This window comes from Syngnathus leptorhynchus, unplaced genomic scaffold, assembly GCF_054491065.1.
Source record: "Syngnathus leptorhynchus isolate UIUO unplaced genomic scaffold, UIUO_Slep HiC_scaffold_124, whole genome shotgun sequence".
Lineage (NCBI taxonomy): Eukaryota > Metazoa > Chordata > Actinopteri > Syngnathiformes > Syngnathidae > Syngnathus > Syngnathus leptorhynchus.
Window position 1 is genome coordinate 202,501 of NW_028232091.1, and position 20,000 is coordinate 222,500.

At 58.2% G+C, this 20,000-nt stretch overlaps 1 non-coding gene across 1 annotated transcript in view; it reads right to left on the reverse strand.

Annotated features, from left to right (window-relative positions):
- Nucleotides 1–110, reverse strand: part of LOC147037741 (18S ribosomal RNA) — a 1,907-nt gene extending 1,797 nt beyond the window's left edge. Inside the window, exon 1 of the ribosomal RNA XR_015064327.1 lies at nucleotides 1–110. This exon is cut by the window's left edge and continues 1,797 nt beyond it. This is a non-coding gene — a ribosomal RNA (18S ribosomal RNA).
- Between the last annotated feature and the right edge of the window lie 19,890 nt (nucleotides 111–20,000).

Here is a 20,000-nt window from a genome sequence, read left to right on the forward strand (position 1 = left end):
AACTGATTTAATGAGCCATTCGCAGTTTCGCTGTACGGGCCGTGTGCACTTAGACTTGCATGGCTTAATCTTTGAGACAAGCATATGCTACTGGCAGGATCAACCAGGTAGGAGAGAGGGTGGCTGGGTAGCGCCTCTCGCTCGCCGGCCCGCCGGAGCGGGGGCTCGCGCGACTGTTTTCCGGACGCCGGCCGCGGTTCGCGGGGGCTCTAGGTGGTCTGACGCTGCCGCGGGGTGAGATGGATCGGGCTGGACCCGGCGCAGCCGAAGCCGAGGACGCGGAACCTCGAATGCGACCCTCGCGGACCCCTAAACGAGAGGAGCTGCGCCCGGCCTCGTAAGACACCTCTTCTCCGGTGCTAGGTCGACCCCGACGCCGCTGGCCGCCGCCGCCGCCTTGCCGCTATCCCTCCGCACGTTTGGGGCCGGTGGCGACCCGCAGGACGGCCGACAACTCGCTCGTTTGGCGGGGCGATGCAAGGTTAGGCGAACTGGGCGGTAACTCGGGTTAGTCGAGGGGACTTCGCGGTGGACAGGGGGGTGCGAATCCGGCCGGGCGGCCCTTCGATGGAGCCTGGTGCAGGGACATTCAATGGGATGAGCCGCGCTCGCCGCGGAACCTTCGAGCGCCGCTACTCAGCAAGTAAACGAGAGGGAGCTGCGCCCGGCCTCGTAAGACGCCTCTTCTCCGGTGCGAGCGCCCCGACGCCGCTGGCCGCCGCCGCCGCCTTGCCGCTATCCCGCCGCGCGTTTGGGGAGGGAGGGCGACCCGTAGGACGGCCCGCCGACTACACGACCGTTTGGCAGAGCGAGTGCAAGGTTAGGCGAGCTGGGCGGTAACTCGGGTTAGTCTGGGGAGACTCGCGGTGGACAGGGTGGCGCGAATCCGGCCGGGCGGCCCCATCGATTAAGCATTGGTAGGGAGCCGAGGATGAGCCGTGCGAAGTGGCCTCGGAGGCGGTCCGTGGGGGACGACGGGGGGGGACGGGCGTCGGCCCTCCGGCCCGAGCAGAGAACGTTCGGTCACCCAAGCGGGAATCTGCGCCCCGGCCCGAGTCGGACTCGGTCGGTGCGGCCCGCTGAGGCCCTCAACTATTCCCGTACGCGGGGGTCGGGAGCTGCGGCGCTGCGCCGGCGACTTACCCGCGCGAGGCACGCACTGCGTGCGGCCAGGATGCGGAGTTGGATCGGCGCTGGTTGGGAACCCTCGGGGAACGAAGGCGGACGGCGGCCAGCCGGCGCCGACGAACCCGTCGGGGAGGGGGCTGGTGGCAGGCGCGATCGGCACTATTGCTGACTGCCGGGAGGGAAGCTGCGCCCCGGCCGAGTCAGACTCAGCCGTTGCGGCCCCCCCGAGCCCGCAGCGCGTAGCGCGGAAGCCATACGCCCCCCCGATGCGGAGCGACAGACGCCCCCGCGACCGCGGTTGGTCGGGAAGGCTTTTCGGATAGAGGTCGGACGGTGTGTGTGTGGACGGCTTCCCGTGGTGCCGCCGCTATCAAGCCGGAGGGTTTGAGAAACGACATTCGCGGAAGGACCGGCGCGGCCGGCGGACGCTCGCACGCGCGGCGCCCGACACTCAGCCGCTCGCTCGGCCTCCGTGGATCGTGGCTAGGTGGGATGGATGCCAAACCGGGTCGTCTCGGTCTCGCCGCAGTACGGTCGCGCCGGGGCCTGCGGGGCGGCGCGGGGAGCGCACGCTCACGCGGCGGCCGGGGCGCTAGAGTGCGACCCGCAGTGGGTAGGAACCGTCCACCCGACGTCGGACGAGCCGAGGCCGATGGAGGCCCTACCAAGGCGGGTCATGAGTGCCAGTCGGTCAGTTGGGTGAGGGGGTACTCGGAGGCCCGCCGGGAGCAGACGGGCGACCGGGGATGGGGGGCGTACGCGGGCGGGCGCCGGGAGAAGACGGCCCGTCCGGGGTCGAATCTCGGCCTGTGTTTTCGGAGCCGGCCGGGCATCACGCTCCCTCCTTGGATGGACAACATTCGTAGTTGACACTTTGTGTCATTTTATCCGAGCGGGCGGGCGCCTCGAGAGGCGGACCGTCCGGGGCGACTCTCGGCCTGTGTTTTCGGAGCCGGCCGGGCCTCACGCTCCCTCCTTGGATGGACAACATTCGTAGTTGACACTTTGTGTCATTTTATCCGAGCAGACGGGCGCCGCGAGGCGGACCGTCCGGGGCGACTCTCGGCCTGTGTTTTCGGAGCCGGCCGGGCATCACGCTCCCTCCTTGGATGGACAACATTCGTAGTTGACACTTTGTCATTTTATCCGAGCGGGCGGGCGCCTCGAGAGGCGGACCGTCCGGGGCGACTCTCGGCCTGTGTTTAAGGAGCCGGCCGGGCATCACGCTCCTTCCTTGGATGGACAACATTCGTAGTTGACACTTTGTGTCATTTTATCCGAGCGGGCGGGCGCCGCGAGGCGGACCGTCCGGGGCGACTCTCGGCCTGTGTTTAAGGAGCCGGCCGGGCATCACGCTCCTTCCTTGGATGGACAACATTCGCAGTTGACACTTTGTGTCATTTTATCCGAGCAGACGGGCGCCGCGAGGCGGACCGTCCGGGGCGACTCTCGGCCTGTGTTTTCGGAGCCGGCCGGGCATCACGCTCCCTCCTTGGATGGACAACATTCGTAGTTGACACTTTGTGTCATTTTATCCGAGCAGACGGGCGCCGCGAGGCGACCGTCCGGGGCGACTCTCGGCCTGTGTTTAAGGAGCCGGCCGGGCATCACGCTCCTTCCTTGGATGGACAACATTCGTAGTTGACACTTTGTGTCATTTTATCCGATCGGGCGGGCGCCGCGAGGCGGACCGTCCGGGGCGACTCTCGGCCTGTGTTTAAGGAGCCGGCCGGGCATCACGCTCCTTCCTTGGATGGACAACATTCGCAGTTGACACTTTGTGTCATTTTATCCGAGCAGACGGGCGCCGCGAGGCGGACCGTCCGGGGCGACTCTCGGCCTGTGTTTTCGGAGCCGGCCGGGCATCACGCTCCCTCCTTGGATGGACAACATTCGTAGTTGACACTTTGTGTCATTTTATCCGAGCAGACGGGCGCCGCGAGGCGGACCGTCCGGGGCGACTCTCGGCCTGTGTTTAAGGAGCCGGCCGGGCATCACGCTCCTTCCTTGGATGGACAACATTCGCAGTTGACACTTTGTGTCATTTTGTTCGGCCTGTGTTTAAGGAGGCGGCCGTCCTCCACTCGGTCCGTGTTTAAGGAGCGACACTCGCGCTCCGGTTCGGCCTGTATTTAGGGAGGCGGCCGTCCTCCGCTTGGTCTGTGTTAAGGGCGACACTCTGTCCATGTTTGAGGAGCCTGGCCCTGACGCTCCTCTCCGGCCTGTGTTTAAGGAGGCGGCCGTCCTCCCCTTGGTCCGTGTTAAGGGCGACACTCGGTCCATGTTTGAGGAGCCTGGCCCTGACGCTCCTCTCCGGCCTGTGTTTAAGGAGGCGGCCGTCCTCCCCTTGGTCCGTGTTAAGGGCGACACTCGGTCCATGTTTGAGGAGCCTGGCCCTGACGCTCCTCTCCGGCCTGTGTTTAAGGAGGCGGCCGTCCTCCCCTTGGTCTGTGTTAAGGGCGACACTCGGTCCATGTTTGAGGAGCCTGGCCCTGACGCTCCTCTCCGGCCTGTGTTTAAGGAGGCGGCCGTCCTCCCCTTGGTCCGTGTTAAGGGCGACACTCGGTCCATGTTTGAGGAGCCTGGCCCTGACGCTCCTCTCCGGCCTGTGTTTAAGGAGGCGGCCGTCCTCCCCTTGGTCCGTGTTAAGGGCGACACTCTGTCCATGTTTGAGGAGCCTGGCCCTGACGCTCCTCTCCGGCCTGTGTTTAAGGAGGCGGCCGTCCTCCCCTTGGTCTGTGTTAAGGGCGACACTCGGTCCATGTTTGAGGAGCCTGGCCCTGACGCTCCTCTCCGGCCTGTGTTTAAGGAGGCGGCCGTCCTCCCCTTGGTCTGTGTTAAGGGCGACACTCTGTCCATGTTTGAGGAGCCTGGCCCTGACGCTCCTCTCCGGCCTGTGTTTAAGGAGGCGGCCGTCCTCCCCTTGGTCTGTGTTAAGGGCGACACTCGGTCCATGTTTGAGGAGCCTGGCCCTGACGCTCCTCTCCGGCCTGTGTTTAAGGAGGCGGCCGTCCTCCCCTTGGTCTGTGTTAAGGGCGACACTCGGTCCATGTTTGAGGAGCCTGGCCCTGACGCTCCTCTCCGGCCTGTGTTTAAGGAGGCGGCCGTCCTCCCCTTGGTCTGTGTTAAGGGCGACACTCGGTCCATGTTTGAGGAGCCTGGCCCTGACGCTCCTCTCCGGCCTGTGTTTAAGGAGGCGGCCGTCCTCCACTTCCTTCCATGCACCACCACATTCGCAGTTGACACTTTGCCATTTTTTCAGAGAGGTGACACTTAGTCGTTTTTTCGAAAGTTGACACTTAGTCGTTTTTTCGAAAGTTGACACTTTGCCGTTTTTTCAGAGAGGTGACACTTAGCCGTTTTTTCGAAAGTTGACACTTAGCCGTTTTTTCGAAAGTTGACACTTAGCCGTTTTTTCGAAAGTTGACACTTAGTCACTTTTTCGCCACAGTGACACCTCCAGCGCGTGCCACGGCGCTTTTCAGGTCTTCTATCCGACCTTGTGCTGTCGAGGACGGCGTGTCCGACGCCGTGGGGAGACCAGCACCATCTCCTCCATATTCGTAAACGGGGTGCTTTGGAAAACGGGGGGAAAGTCGATGAGTACACTGACTACTGGGACCATTTCATTGTACTCTGGCGCACCTGAAGACCAAAAAAGGTACTGCACCTTAGCCCGGGTACCTCACCCCCTGGTACCTCGAGGAGAACTTAGAAAAATTTCGACAAATTTTTGGTGAGCTCCAGGGAGAGAGGCTGATTTTTCGCTTTTTGAGGCCGACCGCCGAACCGGCGCGGGGCGGACTCACAAGCCCCGCAGAGCCGTGGGCACTTAGTCGTTTTTTCAGAGAGGCGACACTTAGTCGTTTTTTCAGAGGCGACACTTAGTCGTTTTTTCGAAAGTTGACACTTAGCCGTTTTTTCGAAAGTCGACACTTAGCCGTTTTTTTGGAAAGTTGACACTTAGTCGTTTTTTCGAAAGTTGACACTTAGTCGTTTTTTCGCCACAATTGGCTCTGAGCTCCAGGGGGAGAGCCTGGTTTTGCCTTATTTCAGGCCGGCTGGGGAACCGGCGCGGGTCGGATGCACGAGCCCGGCAGAGCCGTGGGCACTTAGAAAATTTTCGCCGATTAAGCTGGGACCTCCAGGCGGAGACCGGCATTCCTCGTCCTCGGGGTTCGACCCAGGAACCGGCGCTGGGCAGACGCCGTAGCCACGCAGAGCCGTGGGCACTTAGAAAATATTCGCCAAGTTGGCTCTGAGCTCCAGGCGGAGAGGCTGGTTTTGCCTTATATCAGGCCGGCTGGGGAACCGGCGCGGGTCGGATGCACGAGCCCGCAGAGCCGTGGGCACTTTGCCATTTTCTCAGAGTCGACACTTAGTCGTTTTTTCAGAGAGGCGACACTCTGTCGTTTTTTCGAAAGTTGACACTTTGCCGTTTTTTCAGAGAGGCGACACTTAGCCGTTTTTTCGAAAGTTGACACTTAGCCGTTTTTTCGAAAGTCGACACTTAGCCGTTTTTTCAGAGATGTGACACTTTGCCGTTTTTTCGAAAGTCGACACTTAGCCGTTTTTTGAGAGATGTGACACTTAGAAACTTTTTGCCAAGTTGGCTGTGAGCTCCAGGAGGAGACCGTTATTTTTCGTCATTCGAGGCCGACTGCGGAACCGGCGCTGGGCGGACGCCAAAGCTCGGCAGGGCCGTGGGCACTTAGAAACTTTTTGCCAAGTTGGCTGTGAGCTCCAGGAGGAGACCGTTATTTTTCGTCATTCGAGGCCGACTGCGGAACCGGCGCTGGGCGGACGCCAAAGCTCGGCAGGGCCGTGGGCACTTAGAAACTTTTTGCCAAGTTGGCTGTGAGCTCCAGGAGGAGACCGTTATTTTTCGTCATTCGAGGCCGACTGCGGAACCGGCGCTGGGCGGACGCCAAAGCTCGGCAGGGCCGTGGGCACTTAGAAACTTTTTGCCAAGTTGGCTGTGAGCTCCAGGAGGAGACCGTTATTTTTCGTCATTCGAGGCCGACTGCGGAACCGGCGCTGGGCGGACGCCAAAGCTCGGCAGGGCCGTGGGCACTTAGAAACTTTTTGCCAAGTTGGCTGTGAGCTCCAGGAGGAGACCGTTATTTTTCGTCATTCGAGGCCGACTGCGGAACCGGCGCTGGGCGGACGCCAAAGCTCGGCAGGGCCGTGGGCACTTAGAAACTTTTTGCCAAGTTGGCTGTGAGCTCCAGGAGGAGACCGTTATTTTTCGTCATTCGAGGCCGACTGCGGAACCGGCGCTGGGCGGACGCCAAAGCTCGGCAGGGCCGTGGGCACTTAGAAACTTTTTGCCAAGTTGGCTGTGAGCTCCAGGAGGAGACCGTTATTTTTCGTCATTCGAGGCCGACTGCGGAACCGGCGCTGGGCGGACGCCAAAGCTCGGCAGGGCCGTGGGCACTTAGAAACTTTTTGCCAAGTTGGCTGTGAGCTCCAGGAGGAGACCGTTATTTTTCGTCATTCGAGGCCGACTGCGGAACCGGCGCTGGGCGGACGCCAAAGCTCGGCAGGGCCGTGGGCACTTAGAAACTTTTTGCCAAGTTGGCTGTGAGCTCCAGGAGGAGACCGTTATTTTTCGTCATTCGAGGCCGACTGCGGAACCGGCGCTGAGCGGACGCCAAAGCTCGGCAGGGCCGTGGGCACTTAGAAACTTTTTGCCAAGTTGGCTGTGAGCTCCAGGAGGAGACCGTTATTTTTCGTCATTCGAGGCCGACTGCGGAACCGGCGCTGGGCGGACGCCAAAGCTCGGCAGGGCCGTGGGCACTTAGAAACTTTTTGCCAAGTTGGCTGTGAGCTCCAGGAGGAGACCGTTATTTTTCGTCATTCGAGGCCGACTGCGGAACCGGCGCTGAGCGGACGCCAAAGCTCGGCAGGGCCGTGGGCACTTAGAAACTTTTTGCCAAGTTGGCTGTGAGCTCCAGGAGGAGACCGTTATTTTTCGTCATTCGAGGCCGACTGCGGAACCGGCGCTGGGCGGACGCCAAAGCTCGGCAGGGCCGTGGGCACTTAGAAACTTTTTGCCAAGTTGGCTGTGAGCTCCAGGAGGAGACCGTCATTTTTCGTCATTCGAGGCCGACTGCGGCACCGGCGCTGAGCGGACGCCAAAGCTCGGCAGGGCCGTGGGCACTTTGCCACTTTTTCGCCACAATTGGCTGTGAGCTCCAGGAGGAGACCGTTATTTTTCGTCATTCTAGGCCGGTTGCAGAACCGGCGCGGCTCGGATGCACGAGCCCGCAGAGCCGTGGGCACTTAGAAAAATTTCAGAGAGGCGACACTTTGCCATTTTTTCAGAGAGGTGACACTTAGTCGTTTTTTCGAAAGTTGACACTTAGCCGTTTTTTCGAAAGTTGACACTTAGTCGTTTTTTCGAAAGTTGACACTTAGTCGTTTTTTCGCCAAAGTGCCCACCTCCAGCGCGTGCCACGGCGCTTTCCAGGTCTTCTATCCGACCTTGTGCTGTCGAGGACGGCGTGTCCGACGCCGTGGGGAGACCAGCACCATCTCCTCCATACTCGTAAACGAGGTGCTTTGGAAAACGGGGGGAAAGTCGATGAGTACACTGACTACTGGGACCATTTCATTGTACTCTGGCGCACCTGAAGACCAAAAAAGGTACTGCACCTTAGCCCGGGTACCTCACCCCCTGGTACCTCGAGGTGAGCTCCAGGGAGAGAGGCTGATTTTTTGCTTTTTGAGGCCGACCACCGAACCGGCGCGGGGCGGACTCACAAGCCCCGCAGAGCCGTGGGCACTTAGTCGTTTTTTCGAAAGTTGACACTTAGTCGTTTTTTCGCCGATTTTGCTGGGACCTCCAGGCGAGGACCGGCGTTTTTCGTCTTCCGGGTCCGACCCGGGAACCAGCGCCGAGCGGACACATTCGCTCGCTAGTGCCGTTGGCACTTAGAAAATTTTTCGTTTGTCATGAGCTCCGGGCGGAGACCGGCGTTTTTCGTCTTCCGGGTCCGACCCGGGAACCAGCGCCGAGCGGACACATTCGCTCGCAAGTGCCGTTGGCACTTAGAAAATTTTTCGTTTGTCATGAGCTCCGGGCGGAGAGCGGCGTTTTTCGTCTTCCGGGTTCGACCCGGGAACCAGCGCCGAGCGGACACATTCGCTCGCTAGTGCCGTTGGCACTTAGAAAATTTTTCGTTTGTCATGAGCTCCGGGCGGAGACCGGCGTTTTTTGTCTTCCGGGTTCGACCCGGGAACCAGCGCCGAGCGGACACATTCGCTCGCTAGTGCCGTTGGCACTTAGAAAATTTTTCGTTTGTCATGAGCTCCGGGCGGAGAGCGGCGTTTTTCGTCTTCCGGGTTCGACCCGGGAACCAGCGCCGAGCGGACACATTCGCTCGCTAGTGCCGTTGGCACTTAGAAAATTTTTCGTTTGTCATGAGCTCCGGGCGGAGAGCGGCGTTTTTCGTCTTCCGGGTTCGACCCGGGAACCAGCGCCGAGCGGACACATTCGCTCGCTAGTGCCGTTGGCACTTAGAAAATTTTTCGTTTGTCATGAGCTCCGGGCGGAGACCGGCATTTTTCGTCATTCGAGGCCGACGGGGGAACCAGCCGGAGCGGACACGTTTGCTCGGAAGAGCCGTTGGCACTTAGAAAAAATTCCGTGTCTCGTGAGCTCCAGGGGGGACAGGCTGGTTTTATTCATCCGTAGCCGACATGGGAACCAGCGCGGAGCGGATTGGTGTTGCGCTGCCATATACCTCATCTCTCTCAAGAGTCCCCCCCTTATACGTGCCGATGGTGTTTTGGAAAACGGGGGGTAACTGGATGAGTACACTGACTAGTGGGACCAAGTACACTAATAGCCCCTGGTACCTAAAATGGAAGTATAGAGGCCGACTTTCGGGCAAGATCACGCCGGGTTAGGCTTCCAGGACCTCGGCTAAGCAATTTTAACGGGTTGCCCGGTTCTTTTTTGAACCAGCCCGGTTCTTTTTTTTTATCCAGCCCGGTTCTTTTTACACTTCCAGCTGGAGCTCGGGAGCGGCTTTTTGCACAAGATCACGCCGTGTTAGGCTTCCAGGACCTCAGCTAAGCAATTTTAACGGGTCGCCCGGTTCTTTTTTGATCCAGCCCGGTTCTTTTTTTTATCCAGCCTGGTTCTTTTTACACTTCCAGCTGGAGCTCGGGAGCGGCTTTTTGCACAAGAACACGCCGTGTTAGGCTTCCAGGACCTCGGCTAAGCAATTTTAACGGGTCGCCCGGTTCTTTTTTGATCCAGCCCGGTTCTTTTTTTTATCCAGCCTGGTTCTTTTTACACTTCCAGCTGGAGCTCGGGAGCGGCTTTTTGCACAAGAACACGCCGTGTTAGGCTTCCAGGACCTCGGCTAAGCAATTTTAACGGGTCGCCCGGTTCTTTTTTGATCCAGCCCGGTTCTTTTTTTTATCCAGCCTGGTTCTTTTTACACTTCCAGCTGGAGCTCGGGAGCGGCTTTTTGCACAAGATCACGCCGTGTTAGGCTTCCAGGACCTCGGCTAAGCAATTTTAACGGGTCGCCCGGTTCTTTTTTTTTATCCAGCCCGGTTCTTTTTTTATCCAGCCCGGTTCTTTTTACACTTCCAGCTGGAGCTCGGGAGCGGCTTTTTGCACAAGATCACGCCGTGTTAGGCTTCCAGGACCTCGGCTAAGCAATTTTAACGGGTTGCCCGGTTCTTTTTTGAACCAGCCCGGTTCTTTTTTTTATCCAGCCTGGTTCTTTTTACACTTCCAGCTGGAGCTCGGGAGCGGCTTTTTGCACAAGAACACGCCGTGTTAGGCTTCCAGGACCTCGGCTAAGCAATTTTAACGGGTCGCCCGGTTCTTTTTTGATCCAGCCCGGTTCTTTTTTTTATCCAGCCTGGTTCTTTTTACACTTCCAGCTGGAGCTCGGGAGCGGCTTTTTGCACAAGAACACGCCGTGTTAGGCTTCCAGGACCTCGGCTAAGCAATTTTAACGGGTTGCCCGGTTCTTTTTTGAACCAGCCCGGTTCTTTTTTTTATCCAGCCTGGTTCTTTTTACACTTCCAGCTGGAGCTCGGGAGCGGCTTTTTGCACAAGAACACGCCGTGTTAGGCTTCCAGGACCTCGGCTAAGCAATTTTAACGGGTCGCCCGGTTCTTTTTTGATCCAGCCCGGTTCTTTTTTTTTATCCAGCCTGGTTCTTTTTACACTTCCAGCTGGAGCTCGGGAGCGGCTTTTTGCACAAGATCACGCCGTGTTAGGCTTCCAGGACCTCGGCTAAGCAATTTTAACGGGTCGCCCGGTTCTTTTTTTTATCCAGCCCGGTTCTTTTTTTATCCAGCCCGGTTCTTTTTACACTTCCAGCTGGAGCTCGGGAGCGGCTTTTTGCACAAGATCACGCCGTGTTAGGCTTCCAGGACCTCGGCTAAGCAATTTTAACGGGTCGCCCGGTTCTTTTTTGATCCAGCCCGGTTCTTTTTTTTATCCAGCCTGGTTCTTTTTACACTTCCAGCTGGAGCTCGGGAGCGGCTTTTTGCACAAGAACACGCCGTGTTAGGCTTCCAGGACCTCGGCTAAGCAATTTTAACGGGTCGCCCGGTTCTTTTTTTTATCCAGCCCGGTTCTTTTTTTATCCAGCCCGGTTCTTTTTACACTTCCAGCTGGAGCTCGGGAGCGGCTTTTTGCACAAGATCACGCCGTGTTAGGCTTCCAGGACCTCGGCTAAGCAATTTTAACGGGTCGCCCGGTTCTTTTTTGATCCAGCCCGGTTCTTTTTTTTATCCAGCCCGGTTCTTTTTACACTTCCAGCTGGAGCTTGGGAGCGGCTTTTTGCACAAGAACACGCCGTGTTAGGCTTCCAGGACCTCGGCTAAGCAATTTTAACGGGTCGCCCGGTTCTTTTTTGATCCAGCCCGGTTCTTTTTTTATCCAGCCCGGTTCTTTTTACACTTCCAGCTGGAGCTCGGGAGCGGCTTTTTGCACAAGATCACGCCGGGTTAGGCTTCCAGGACCTCGGCTAAGCAATTTTAACGGGTCGCCCGGTTCTTTTTTGATCCAGCCCGGTTCTTTTTTTATCCAGCCCGGTTCTTTTTACACTTCCAGCTGGAGCTCGGGAGCGGTTTTTTGCACAAGATCACGCCGTGTTAGGCTTCCAGGACCTCGGCTAAGCAATTTTAACGGGTCGCCCGGTTCTTTTTTGATCCAGCCCGGTTCTTTTTTTTATCCAGCCCGGTTCTTTTCACACTTCCAGCTGGAGCTCGGCAGCGGCTATTTGCACAAGATCACGCCGGGTTAGGCTTCCAGGACCTCGGCTAAGCAATTTTAACGGGTCGCCCGGTTCTTTTTTGATCCAGCCCGGTTCTTTTTTTATCCAGCCCGGTTCTTTTTACACTTCCAGCTGGAGCTCGGGAGCGGCTTTTTGCACAAGATCACGCCGTGTTAGGCTTCCAGGACCTCGGCTAAGCAATTTTAACGGGTCGCCCGGTTCTTTTTTGATCCAGCCCGGTTCTTTTTTTATCCAGCCCGGTTCTTTTTACACTTCCAGCTGGAGCTCGGGAGCGGTTTTTTGCACAAGATCACGCCGTGTTAGGCTTCCAGGACCTCGGCTAAGCAATTTTAACGGGCCGCCCGGTTCTTTTTTGATCCAGCCCGGTTCTTTTTTGATCCAGCCCGGTTCTTTTTCCACTTCCAGCTGGAGCTCAGCAGCGGCTTTTTGCACAAGATCACGCCGGGTTAGGGTTCCAGGACCTCGGCTAAGCAATTTTAACGGGCCGCCCGGTTCTTTTTTTGATCCAGCCCGGTTCTTTTTACACTTCCAGCTGGAGCTCAGCAGCGGCTTTTTGCACAAGATCACGCCGGGTTAGGCTTCCAGGACCTCGGCTAAGCACTTCTAACGGGCCCTGGTCCACCCCTGCCAGCGCATTTCAAAACTTGGCATTAATTTCGACCTAAGAGACGAAGTCTGATTTTTTTCTACCACTTGGGCGGCCTTTTTGCACCCAGAACACCCGCACCGGCACCATAAATTCGAAGGGTGCCGAGTGCGTCGGCGCAGATTCTGCGACGGAGTGACACTTCCCTCTTGTGGACATTCGGCGGTAGGTGAAATGCGCACTCGGTCTTCTCTTTTCTTTTCCTTCCAGTGAAACTTTGGCAACATTCTGCGAGCTGCTGGCTTCCAGAACCTCGGCCAAGCAGGTGGAGGATTTTTTTCCACTTCCAGCTGGAGGTGAGGAGGGACTTTTTGGGCAAGATCACGCCGACTTAGCAAGCAAGGTGGAAGTGCCAGCATGCAGTGGCTGGAAGTGTGGATGTGGAGCTCCAGCACCCTCCCTGCCTATGGAAGTGTGGAGCTCCAGCACCCTCCCTGCCTATGGAAGTGTGGAGCTCCAGCACCCTCCCTGCCTATGGAAGTGTGGAGCTCCAGCACCCTCCCTGCCTATGGAAGTGTGGAGCTCCAGCACCCTCCCTGCCTATGGAAGTGTGGAGCTCCAGCACCCTCCCTGCCTATGGAAGTGTGGAGCTCCAGCACCCTCCCTGCCTATGGAAGTGTGGAGCTCCAGCACCCTCCCTGCCTATGGAAGTGTGGAGCTCCAGCACCCTCCCTGCCTATGGAAGTGTGGAGCTCCAGCACCCTCCCTGCCTATGGAAGTGTGGAGCTCCAGCACCCTCCCTGCCTATGGAAGTGTGGAGCTCCAGCACCCTCCCTGCCTATGGAAGTGTGGAGCTCCAGCACCCTCCCTGCCTATGGAAGTGTGGAGCTCCAGCACCCTCCCTGCCTATGGAAGTGTGGAGCTCCAGCACCCTCCCTGCCTATGGAAGTGTGGAGCTCCAGCACCCTCCCTGCCTATGGAAGTGTGGAGCTCCAGCACCCTCCCTGCCTATGGAAGTGTGGAGCTCCAGCACCCTCCCTGCCTATGGAAGTGTGGAGCTCCAGCACCCTCCCTGCCTATGGAAGTGTGGAGCTCCAGCACCCTCCCTGCCTATGGAAGTGTGGAGCTCCAGCACCCTCCCTGCCTATGGAAGTGTGGAGCTCCAGCACCCTCCCTGCCTATGGAAGTGTGGAGCTCCAGCACCCTCCCTGCCTATGGAAGTGTGGAGCTCCAGCACCCTCCCTGCCTATGGAAGTGTGGAGCTCCAGCACCCTCCCTGCCTATGGAAGTGTGGAGCTCCAGCACCCTCCCTGCCTATGGAAGTGTGGAGCTCCAGCACCCTCCCTGCCTATGGAAGTGTGGAGCTCCAGCACCCTCCCTGCCTATGGAAGTGTGGAGCTCCAGCACCCTCCCTGCCTATGGAAGTGTGGAGCTCCAGCACCCTCCCTGCCTATGGAAGTGTGGAGCTCCAGCACCCTCCCTGCCTATGGAAGTGTGGAGCTCCAGCACCCTCCCTGCCTATGGAAGTGTGGAGCTCCAGCACCCTCCCTGCCTATGGAAGTGTGGAGCTCCAGCACCCTCCCTGCCTATGGAAGTGTGGAGCTCCAGCACCCTCCCTGCCTATGGAAGTGTGGCGCTCCAGCACCCTCCGTGCCTGGAGCTATGGAAGTATGGAGCTCCAGCACCCTCCGTGCCTATGGAAGTGTGGAGCTCCAGCACCCTCCGTGCCTGGAGCTATGGAAGTGTGGAGCTCCAGCACCCTCCGTGCCTAGGGAAGTGTGGAGCTCCAGCACCCTCCGTGCCTATGGAAGAGCCACCTCCGCGGGCATGCTGCTCAACCACGCCGGCCCAGAGTTCCAGCCGCTCGGCTACACTCTCTCACAAGCCCCGCCTGGAGCTCCCCAGCCCGCCCCTGGTACCTCAACTACCGAGGCCAGCCGCTCGACCAGGCCGGCCCAGAGTTCCAGCCGCTCGGATAAGCTCTGTCACTCTCCCGCTAAGCAGCCACCGGTAACGGGGAAATGTCGCCGCCTTGTGGACACGCCGTTGTAAATGAATGGGCTTTCGCACTTAGTGCAATTTTCGCCAGCTCCGTGGCTGCAAGTATGGAGCTATGGAGCTATGGAGCCACCAGACAGGCTGGAGCTCTGGAGCTATGGAAGTATGGAGCTCTGGAGCTATGGAGCTATGGAGCTATGGAGCTCTGGGGCTATGGAGCTATGGAGCTATGGAGCTCTGGAGCTCTGGTGCTATGGAGCTATGGCGCTCTGGAAGTATGGAGCTATGGAGCTATGGAGCTATGGAGCTATGGAAGTCTGGAGCTATGGAAGTATGGAGCTATGGAAGTATGGAGCTATGGAGCTATGGAGCTATGGAGCTATGGAGCTATGGAGCCACCAGCCAGCACCCTCCGTGGCTGGATCAATGGAAGTGTTTTAGGTACCAGGCAGCCAAAGGGCCGAGGCCTCACGCTCGACCACGCCGGCGCAGAGTTCCAGCCGCTCGGATAAGCTCTGTCACTCACCCGCCGCGCAGCCACCGGTAACGGGGAAATGTCGCCGCCTTGTGGACACGCCGTTGTAAATGAATGGGCTTTCGCACTTAGTGCAATTTTCGCCAACTCTCTGACTGGAGCTATGGAAGTATGGAGCTATGGAGCCACCAGCCACCCAGGCTGGAGCTATGGAGCTCTGGAGCTATGGAGCTCTGGTGCTATGGAAGTATGGAGCTATGGAGCTATGGAAGTATGGCGCTATGGAGCTATGGAGCTCTGGAAGTATGGAGCTATGGAGCTCTGGAGGTATGGAGCTATGGAGCCCTGGAGCCCTGGAGCTATGGAGCCCTGGAGCCCTGGAGCTATGGAGCCCTGGAGCTATGGAGCTATGGAGCCCTGGAGCTATGGAGCCCTGGAGCTATGGAGCTATGGAGCTCTGGTGCTATGGAGCTATGGAGCTCTGGTGCTATGGAGCTATGGAGCTCTGGTGCTATGGAGCTATGGAGCTCTGGTGCTATGGAGCTATGGAGCTCTGGTGCTATGGAGCTATGGAGCTCTGGTGCTATGGAGCTATGGAGCTCTGGTGCTATGGAGCTATGGAGCTCTGGTGCTATGGAGCTATGGAGCTCTGGTGCTATGGAGCTCTGGAGCTCTGGAGGTATGGAGCTATGGAGGTATGGAGCCACCAGCCAGCACCCTCCGTGGCTGGATCAATGGAAGTGTTTAGGTACCAGGCGGCCAAAGTGCCGAGGCCTCACGCTCGACCACGCCGGCGCAGAGTTCCAGCCGCTCGGATGAGCTCTGTCACTCTCCCGCCGCGCAGCCACCGGTAACGGGGAAATGTCGCCGCCTTGTGGACACGCCGTTGTAAATGAATGGGCTTTCGCACTTAGTGCAATTTTCGCCAACTCTCTGACTTAGAGCTATGGAAGTATGGAGCTATGGAGCCACCAGCCACCCAGGCTGGAGCTATGGAGCTCTGGAGCTATGGAGCTCTGGTGCTATGGAGCTATGGAGCTCTGGTGCTATGGAGCTCTGGAGCTCTGGTGCTATGGAGCTCTGGAGCTCTGGTGCTATGGAGCTATGGAGCTCTGGTGCTATGGAGCTATGGAGCTCTGGTGCTATGGAGCTATGGAGCTCTGGTGCTATGGAGCTATGGAGCTCTGGTGCTGTGGAGCTCTGGAGCTCTGGTGCTATGGAGCTATGGAGCTATGGAGCCACCAGCCAGCACCCTCCGTGGCTGGATCAATGGAAGTGTTTTAGGTACCAGGCAGCCAAAGGGCCGGGGCCTCACGCTCGACCACGCCGGCGCAGAGTTCCAGCCGCTCGGATAAGCTCTGTCACTCACCCGCCGCGCAGCCACCGGTAACGGGGAAATGTCGCCGCCTGGCGGACACGCCGTTGTAAATGAATGGGCTTTCGCACTTAGTGCAATTTTAGCCAACTCCGTGGCTGCAAGTATGGAGCTATGGAGCCACCAGCCAGCACCCTCCGCGGCTGGAGCTATGGAAGTATGGAGCTATGGAGCTATGGAGCTCTGGAAGTATGGAGCTATGGAGCTCTGGAGGTATGGAGCTATGGAGCCCTGGAGCCCTGGAGCTATGGAGCCCTGGAGCTATGGAGCTATGGAGCCCTGGAGCTATGGAGCCCTGGAGCTATGGAGCTATGGAGCTCTGGTGCTATGGAGCTATGGAGCTCTGGTGCTATGGAGCTATGGAGCTCTGGTGCTATGGAGCTATGGAGCTCTGGTGCTATGGAGCTATGGAGCTCTGGTGCTATGGAGCTATGGAGCTCTGGTGCTATGGAGCTCTGGAGCTCTGGTGCTATGGAGCTATGGAGCTCTGGTGCTATGGAGCTCTGGAGCTCTGGTGCTATGGAGCTCTGGAGCTCTGGTGCTATGGAGCTATGGAGCTCTGGTGCTATGGAGCTATGGAGCTCTGGTGCTATGGAGCTATGGAGCTCTGGTGCTATGGAGCTATGGAGCTATGGAGCCACCAGCCAGCACCCTCCGTGGCTGGATCAATGGAAGTGTTTTAGGTACCAGGCAGCCAAAGGGCCGGGGCCTCACGCTCGACCACGCCGGCGCAGAGTTCCAGCCGCTCGGATAAGCTCTGTCACTCACCCGCCGCGCAGCCACCGGTAACGGGGAAATGTCGCCGCCTGGCGGACACGCCGTTGTAAATGAATGGGCTTTCGCACTTAGTGCAATTTTAGCCAACTCCGTGGCTGCAAGTATGGAAGTATGGAGCTATGGAGCCACCAGCCAGCACCCTCCGCGGCTGGAGCTATGGAAGTATGGAGCTATGGAGCTATGGAGCTCTGGAAGTATGGAGCTATGGAGCTCTGGAGGTATGGAGCTATGGAGCCCTGGAGCCCTGGAGCTATGGAGCCCTGGAGCTATGGAGCTATGGAGCCCTGGAGCTATGGAGCCCTGGAGCTATGGAGCTATGGAGCTCTGGTGCTATGGAGCTATGGAGCTCTGGTGCTATGGAGCTATGGAGCTCTGGTGCTATGGAGCTATGGAGCTCTGGTGCTATGGAGCTATGGAGCTCTGGTGCTATGGAGCTATGGAGCTCTGGTGCTATGGAGCTCTGGAGCTCTGGTGCTATGGAGCTATGGAGCTCTGGTGCTATGGAGCTCTGGAGCTCTGGTGCTATGGAGCTCTGGAGCTCTGGTGCTATGGAGCTATGGAGCTCTGGTGCTATGGAGCTATGGAGCTCTGGTGCTATGGAGCTATGGAGCTCTGGTGCTATGGAGCTATGGAGCTATGGAGCCACCAGCCAGCACCCTCCGTGGCTGGATCAATGGAAGTGTTTTAGGTACCAGGCAGCCAAAGGGCCGGGGCCTCACGCTCGACCACGCCGGCGCAGAGTTCCAGCCGCTCGGATAAGCTCTGTCACTCACCCGCCGCGCAGCCACCGGTAACGGGGAAATGTCGCCGCCTGGCGGACACGCCGTTGTAAATGAATGGGCTTTCGCACTTAGTGCAATTTTAGCCAACTCCGTGGCTGCAAGTATGGAAGTATGGAGCTATGGAGCCACCAGCCAGCACCCTCCGCGGCTGGAGCTATGGAAGTATGGAGCTATGGAGCTATGGAGCTCTGGAAGTATGGAGCTATGGAGCTCTGGAGGTATGGAGCTATGGAGCCCTGGAGCCCTGGAGCTATGGAGCCCTGGAGCTATGGAGCTATGGAGCCCTGGAGCTATGGAGCCCTGGAGCTATGGAGCTATGGAGCTCTGGTGCTATGGAGCTATGGAGCTCTGGTGCTATGGAGCTATGGAGCTCTGGTGCTATGGAGCTATGGAGCTCTGGTGCTATGGAGCTATGGAGCTCTGGTGCTATGGAGCTATGGAGCTCTGGTGCTATGGAGCTCTGGAGCTCTGGTGCTATGGAGCTATGGAGCTCTGGTGCTATGGAGCTCTGGAGCTCTGGTGCTATGGAGCTCTGGAGCTCTGGTGCTATGGAGCTATGGAGCTCTGGTGCTATGGAGCTATGGAGCTCTGGTGCTATGGAGCTATGGAGCTCTGGTGCTATGGAGCTATGGAGCTATGGAGCCACCAGCCAGCACCCTCCGTGGCTGGATCAATGGAAGTGTTTTAGGTACCAGGCAGCCAAAGGGCCGGGGCCTCACGCTCGACCACGCCGGCGCAGAGTTCCAGCCGCTCGGATAAGCTCTGTCACTCACCCGCCGCGCAGCCACCGGTAACGGGGAAATGTCGCCGCCTGGCGGACACGCCGTTGTAAATGAATGGGCTTTCGCACTTAGTGCAATTTTAGCCAACTCCGTGGCTGCAAGTATGGAAGTATGGAGCTATGGAGCCACCAGCCAGCACCCTCCGCGGCTGGAGCTATGGAAGTATGGAGCTATGGAGCTATGGAGCTCTGGAAGTATGGAGCTATGGAGCTCTGGAGGTATGGAGCTATGGAGCCCTGGAGCCCTGGAGCTATGGAGCCCTGGAGCTATGGAGCTATGGAGCCCTGGAGCTATGGAGCCCTGGAGCTATGGAGCTATGGAGCTCTGGTGCTATGGAGCTATGGAGCTCTGGTGCTATGGAGCTATGGAGCTCTGGTGCTATGGAGCTATGGAGCTCTGGTGCTATGGAGCTATGGAGCTCTGGTGCTATGGAGCTATGGAGCTCTGGTGCTATGGAGCTATGGAGCTCTGGTGCTATGGAGCTATGGAGCTCTGGTGCTATGGAGCTATGGAGCTCTGGTGCTATGGAGCTATGGAGCTCTGGTGCTATGGAGCTATGGAGCTATGGAGCTCTGGTGCTATGGAGCTATGGAGCTCTGGTGCTATGGAGCTATGGAGCTCTGGTGCTATGGAGCTATGGAGCTCTGGTGCTATGGAGCTCTGGTGCTATGGAGCTATGGAGCTCTGGTGCTATGGAGCTCTGGAGCTCTGGAGGTATGGAGCTATGGAGCTATGGAGCCACCAGCCAGCACCCTCCGTGGCTGGATCAATGGAAGTGTTTTAGGTACCAGGCAGCCAAAGGGCCGAGGCCTCACGCTCGACCACGCCGGCGCAGAGTTCCAGCCGCTCGGATAAGCTCTGTCACTCACCCGCCGCGCAGCCACCGGTAACGGGGAAATGTCGCCGCCTTGTGGACACGCCGTTGTAAATGAATGGGCTTTCGCACTTAGTGCAATTTTAGCACACTCTCTGACTGGAGCTATGGAAGTATGGAGCTATGGAGCCACCAGCCACCCAGGCTGGAGCTATGGAGCTATGGAGCTCTGGTGCTATGGAGCTATGGAGCTCTGGTGCTATGGAGCTATGGAGCTCTGGTGCTATGGAGCTATGGAGCTCTGGTGCTATGGAGCTATGGAGCTCTGGTGCTATGGAGCTATGGAGCTCTGGTGCTATGGAGCTATGGAGCTCTGGTGCTATGGAGCTCTGGAGCTCTGGAGGTATGGAGCTATGGAGCTATGGAGCCACCAGCCAGCACCCTCCGTGGCTGGATCAATGGAAGTGTTTTAGGTACCAGGCAGCCAAAGGGCCGGGGCCTCACGCTCGACCACGCCGGCGCAGAGTTCCAGCCGCTCGGATAAGCTCTGTCACTCACCCGCCGCGCAGCCACCGGTAACGGGGAAATGTCGCCGCCTGGCGGACACGCCGTTGTAAATGAATGGGCTTTCGCACTTAGTGCAATTTTAGCCAACTCCGTGGCTGCAAGTATGGAAGTATGGAGCTATGGAGCCACCAGCCAGCACCCTCCGCGGCTGGAGCTATGGAAGTATGGAGCTATGGAGCTATGGAGCTATGGAAGTATGGGGCTATGGAAGTATGGAGCTATGGAGCTCCGGGGCTATGGAGCTCCGGGGCTATGGAGCTCCGGGGCTATGGAGCTCCGGGGCTATGGAGCTCCGGGGCTATGGAGCTCCGGGGCTATGGAGCTATGGAGCTCCGGGGCTATGGAGCTCCGGGGCTATGGAGCTCCGGGGCTATGGAGCTATGGAGCTCCGGGGCTATGGAGCTCCGGGGCTATGGAGCTATGGAGCTCCGGGGCTATGGAG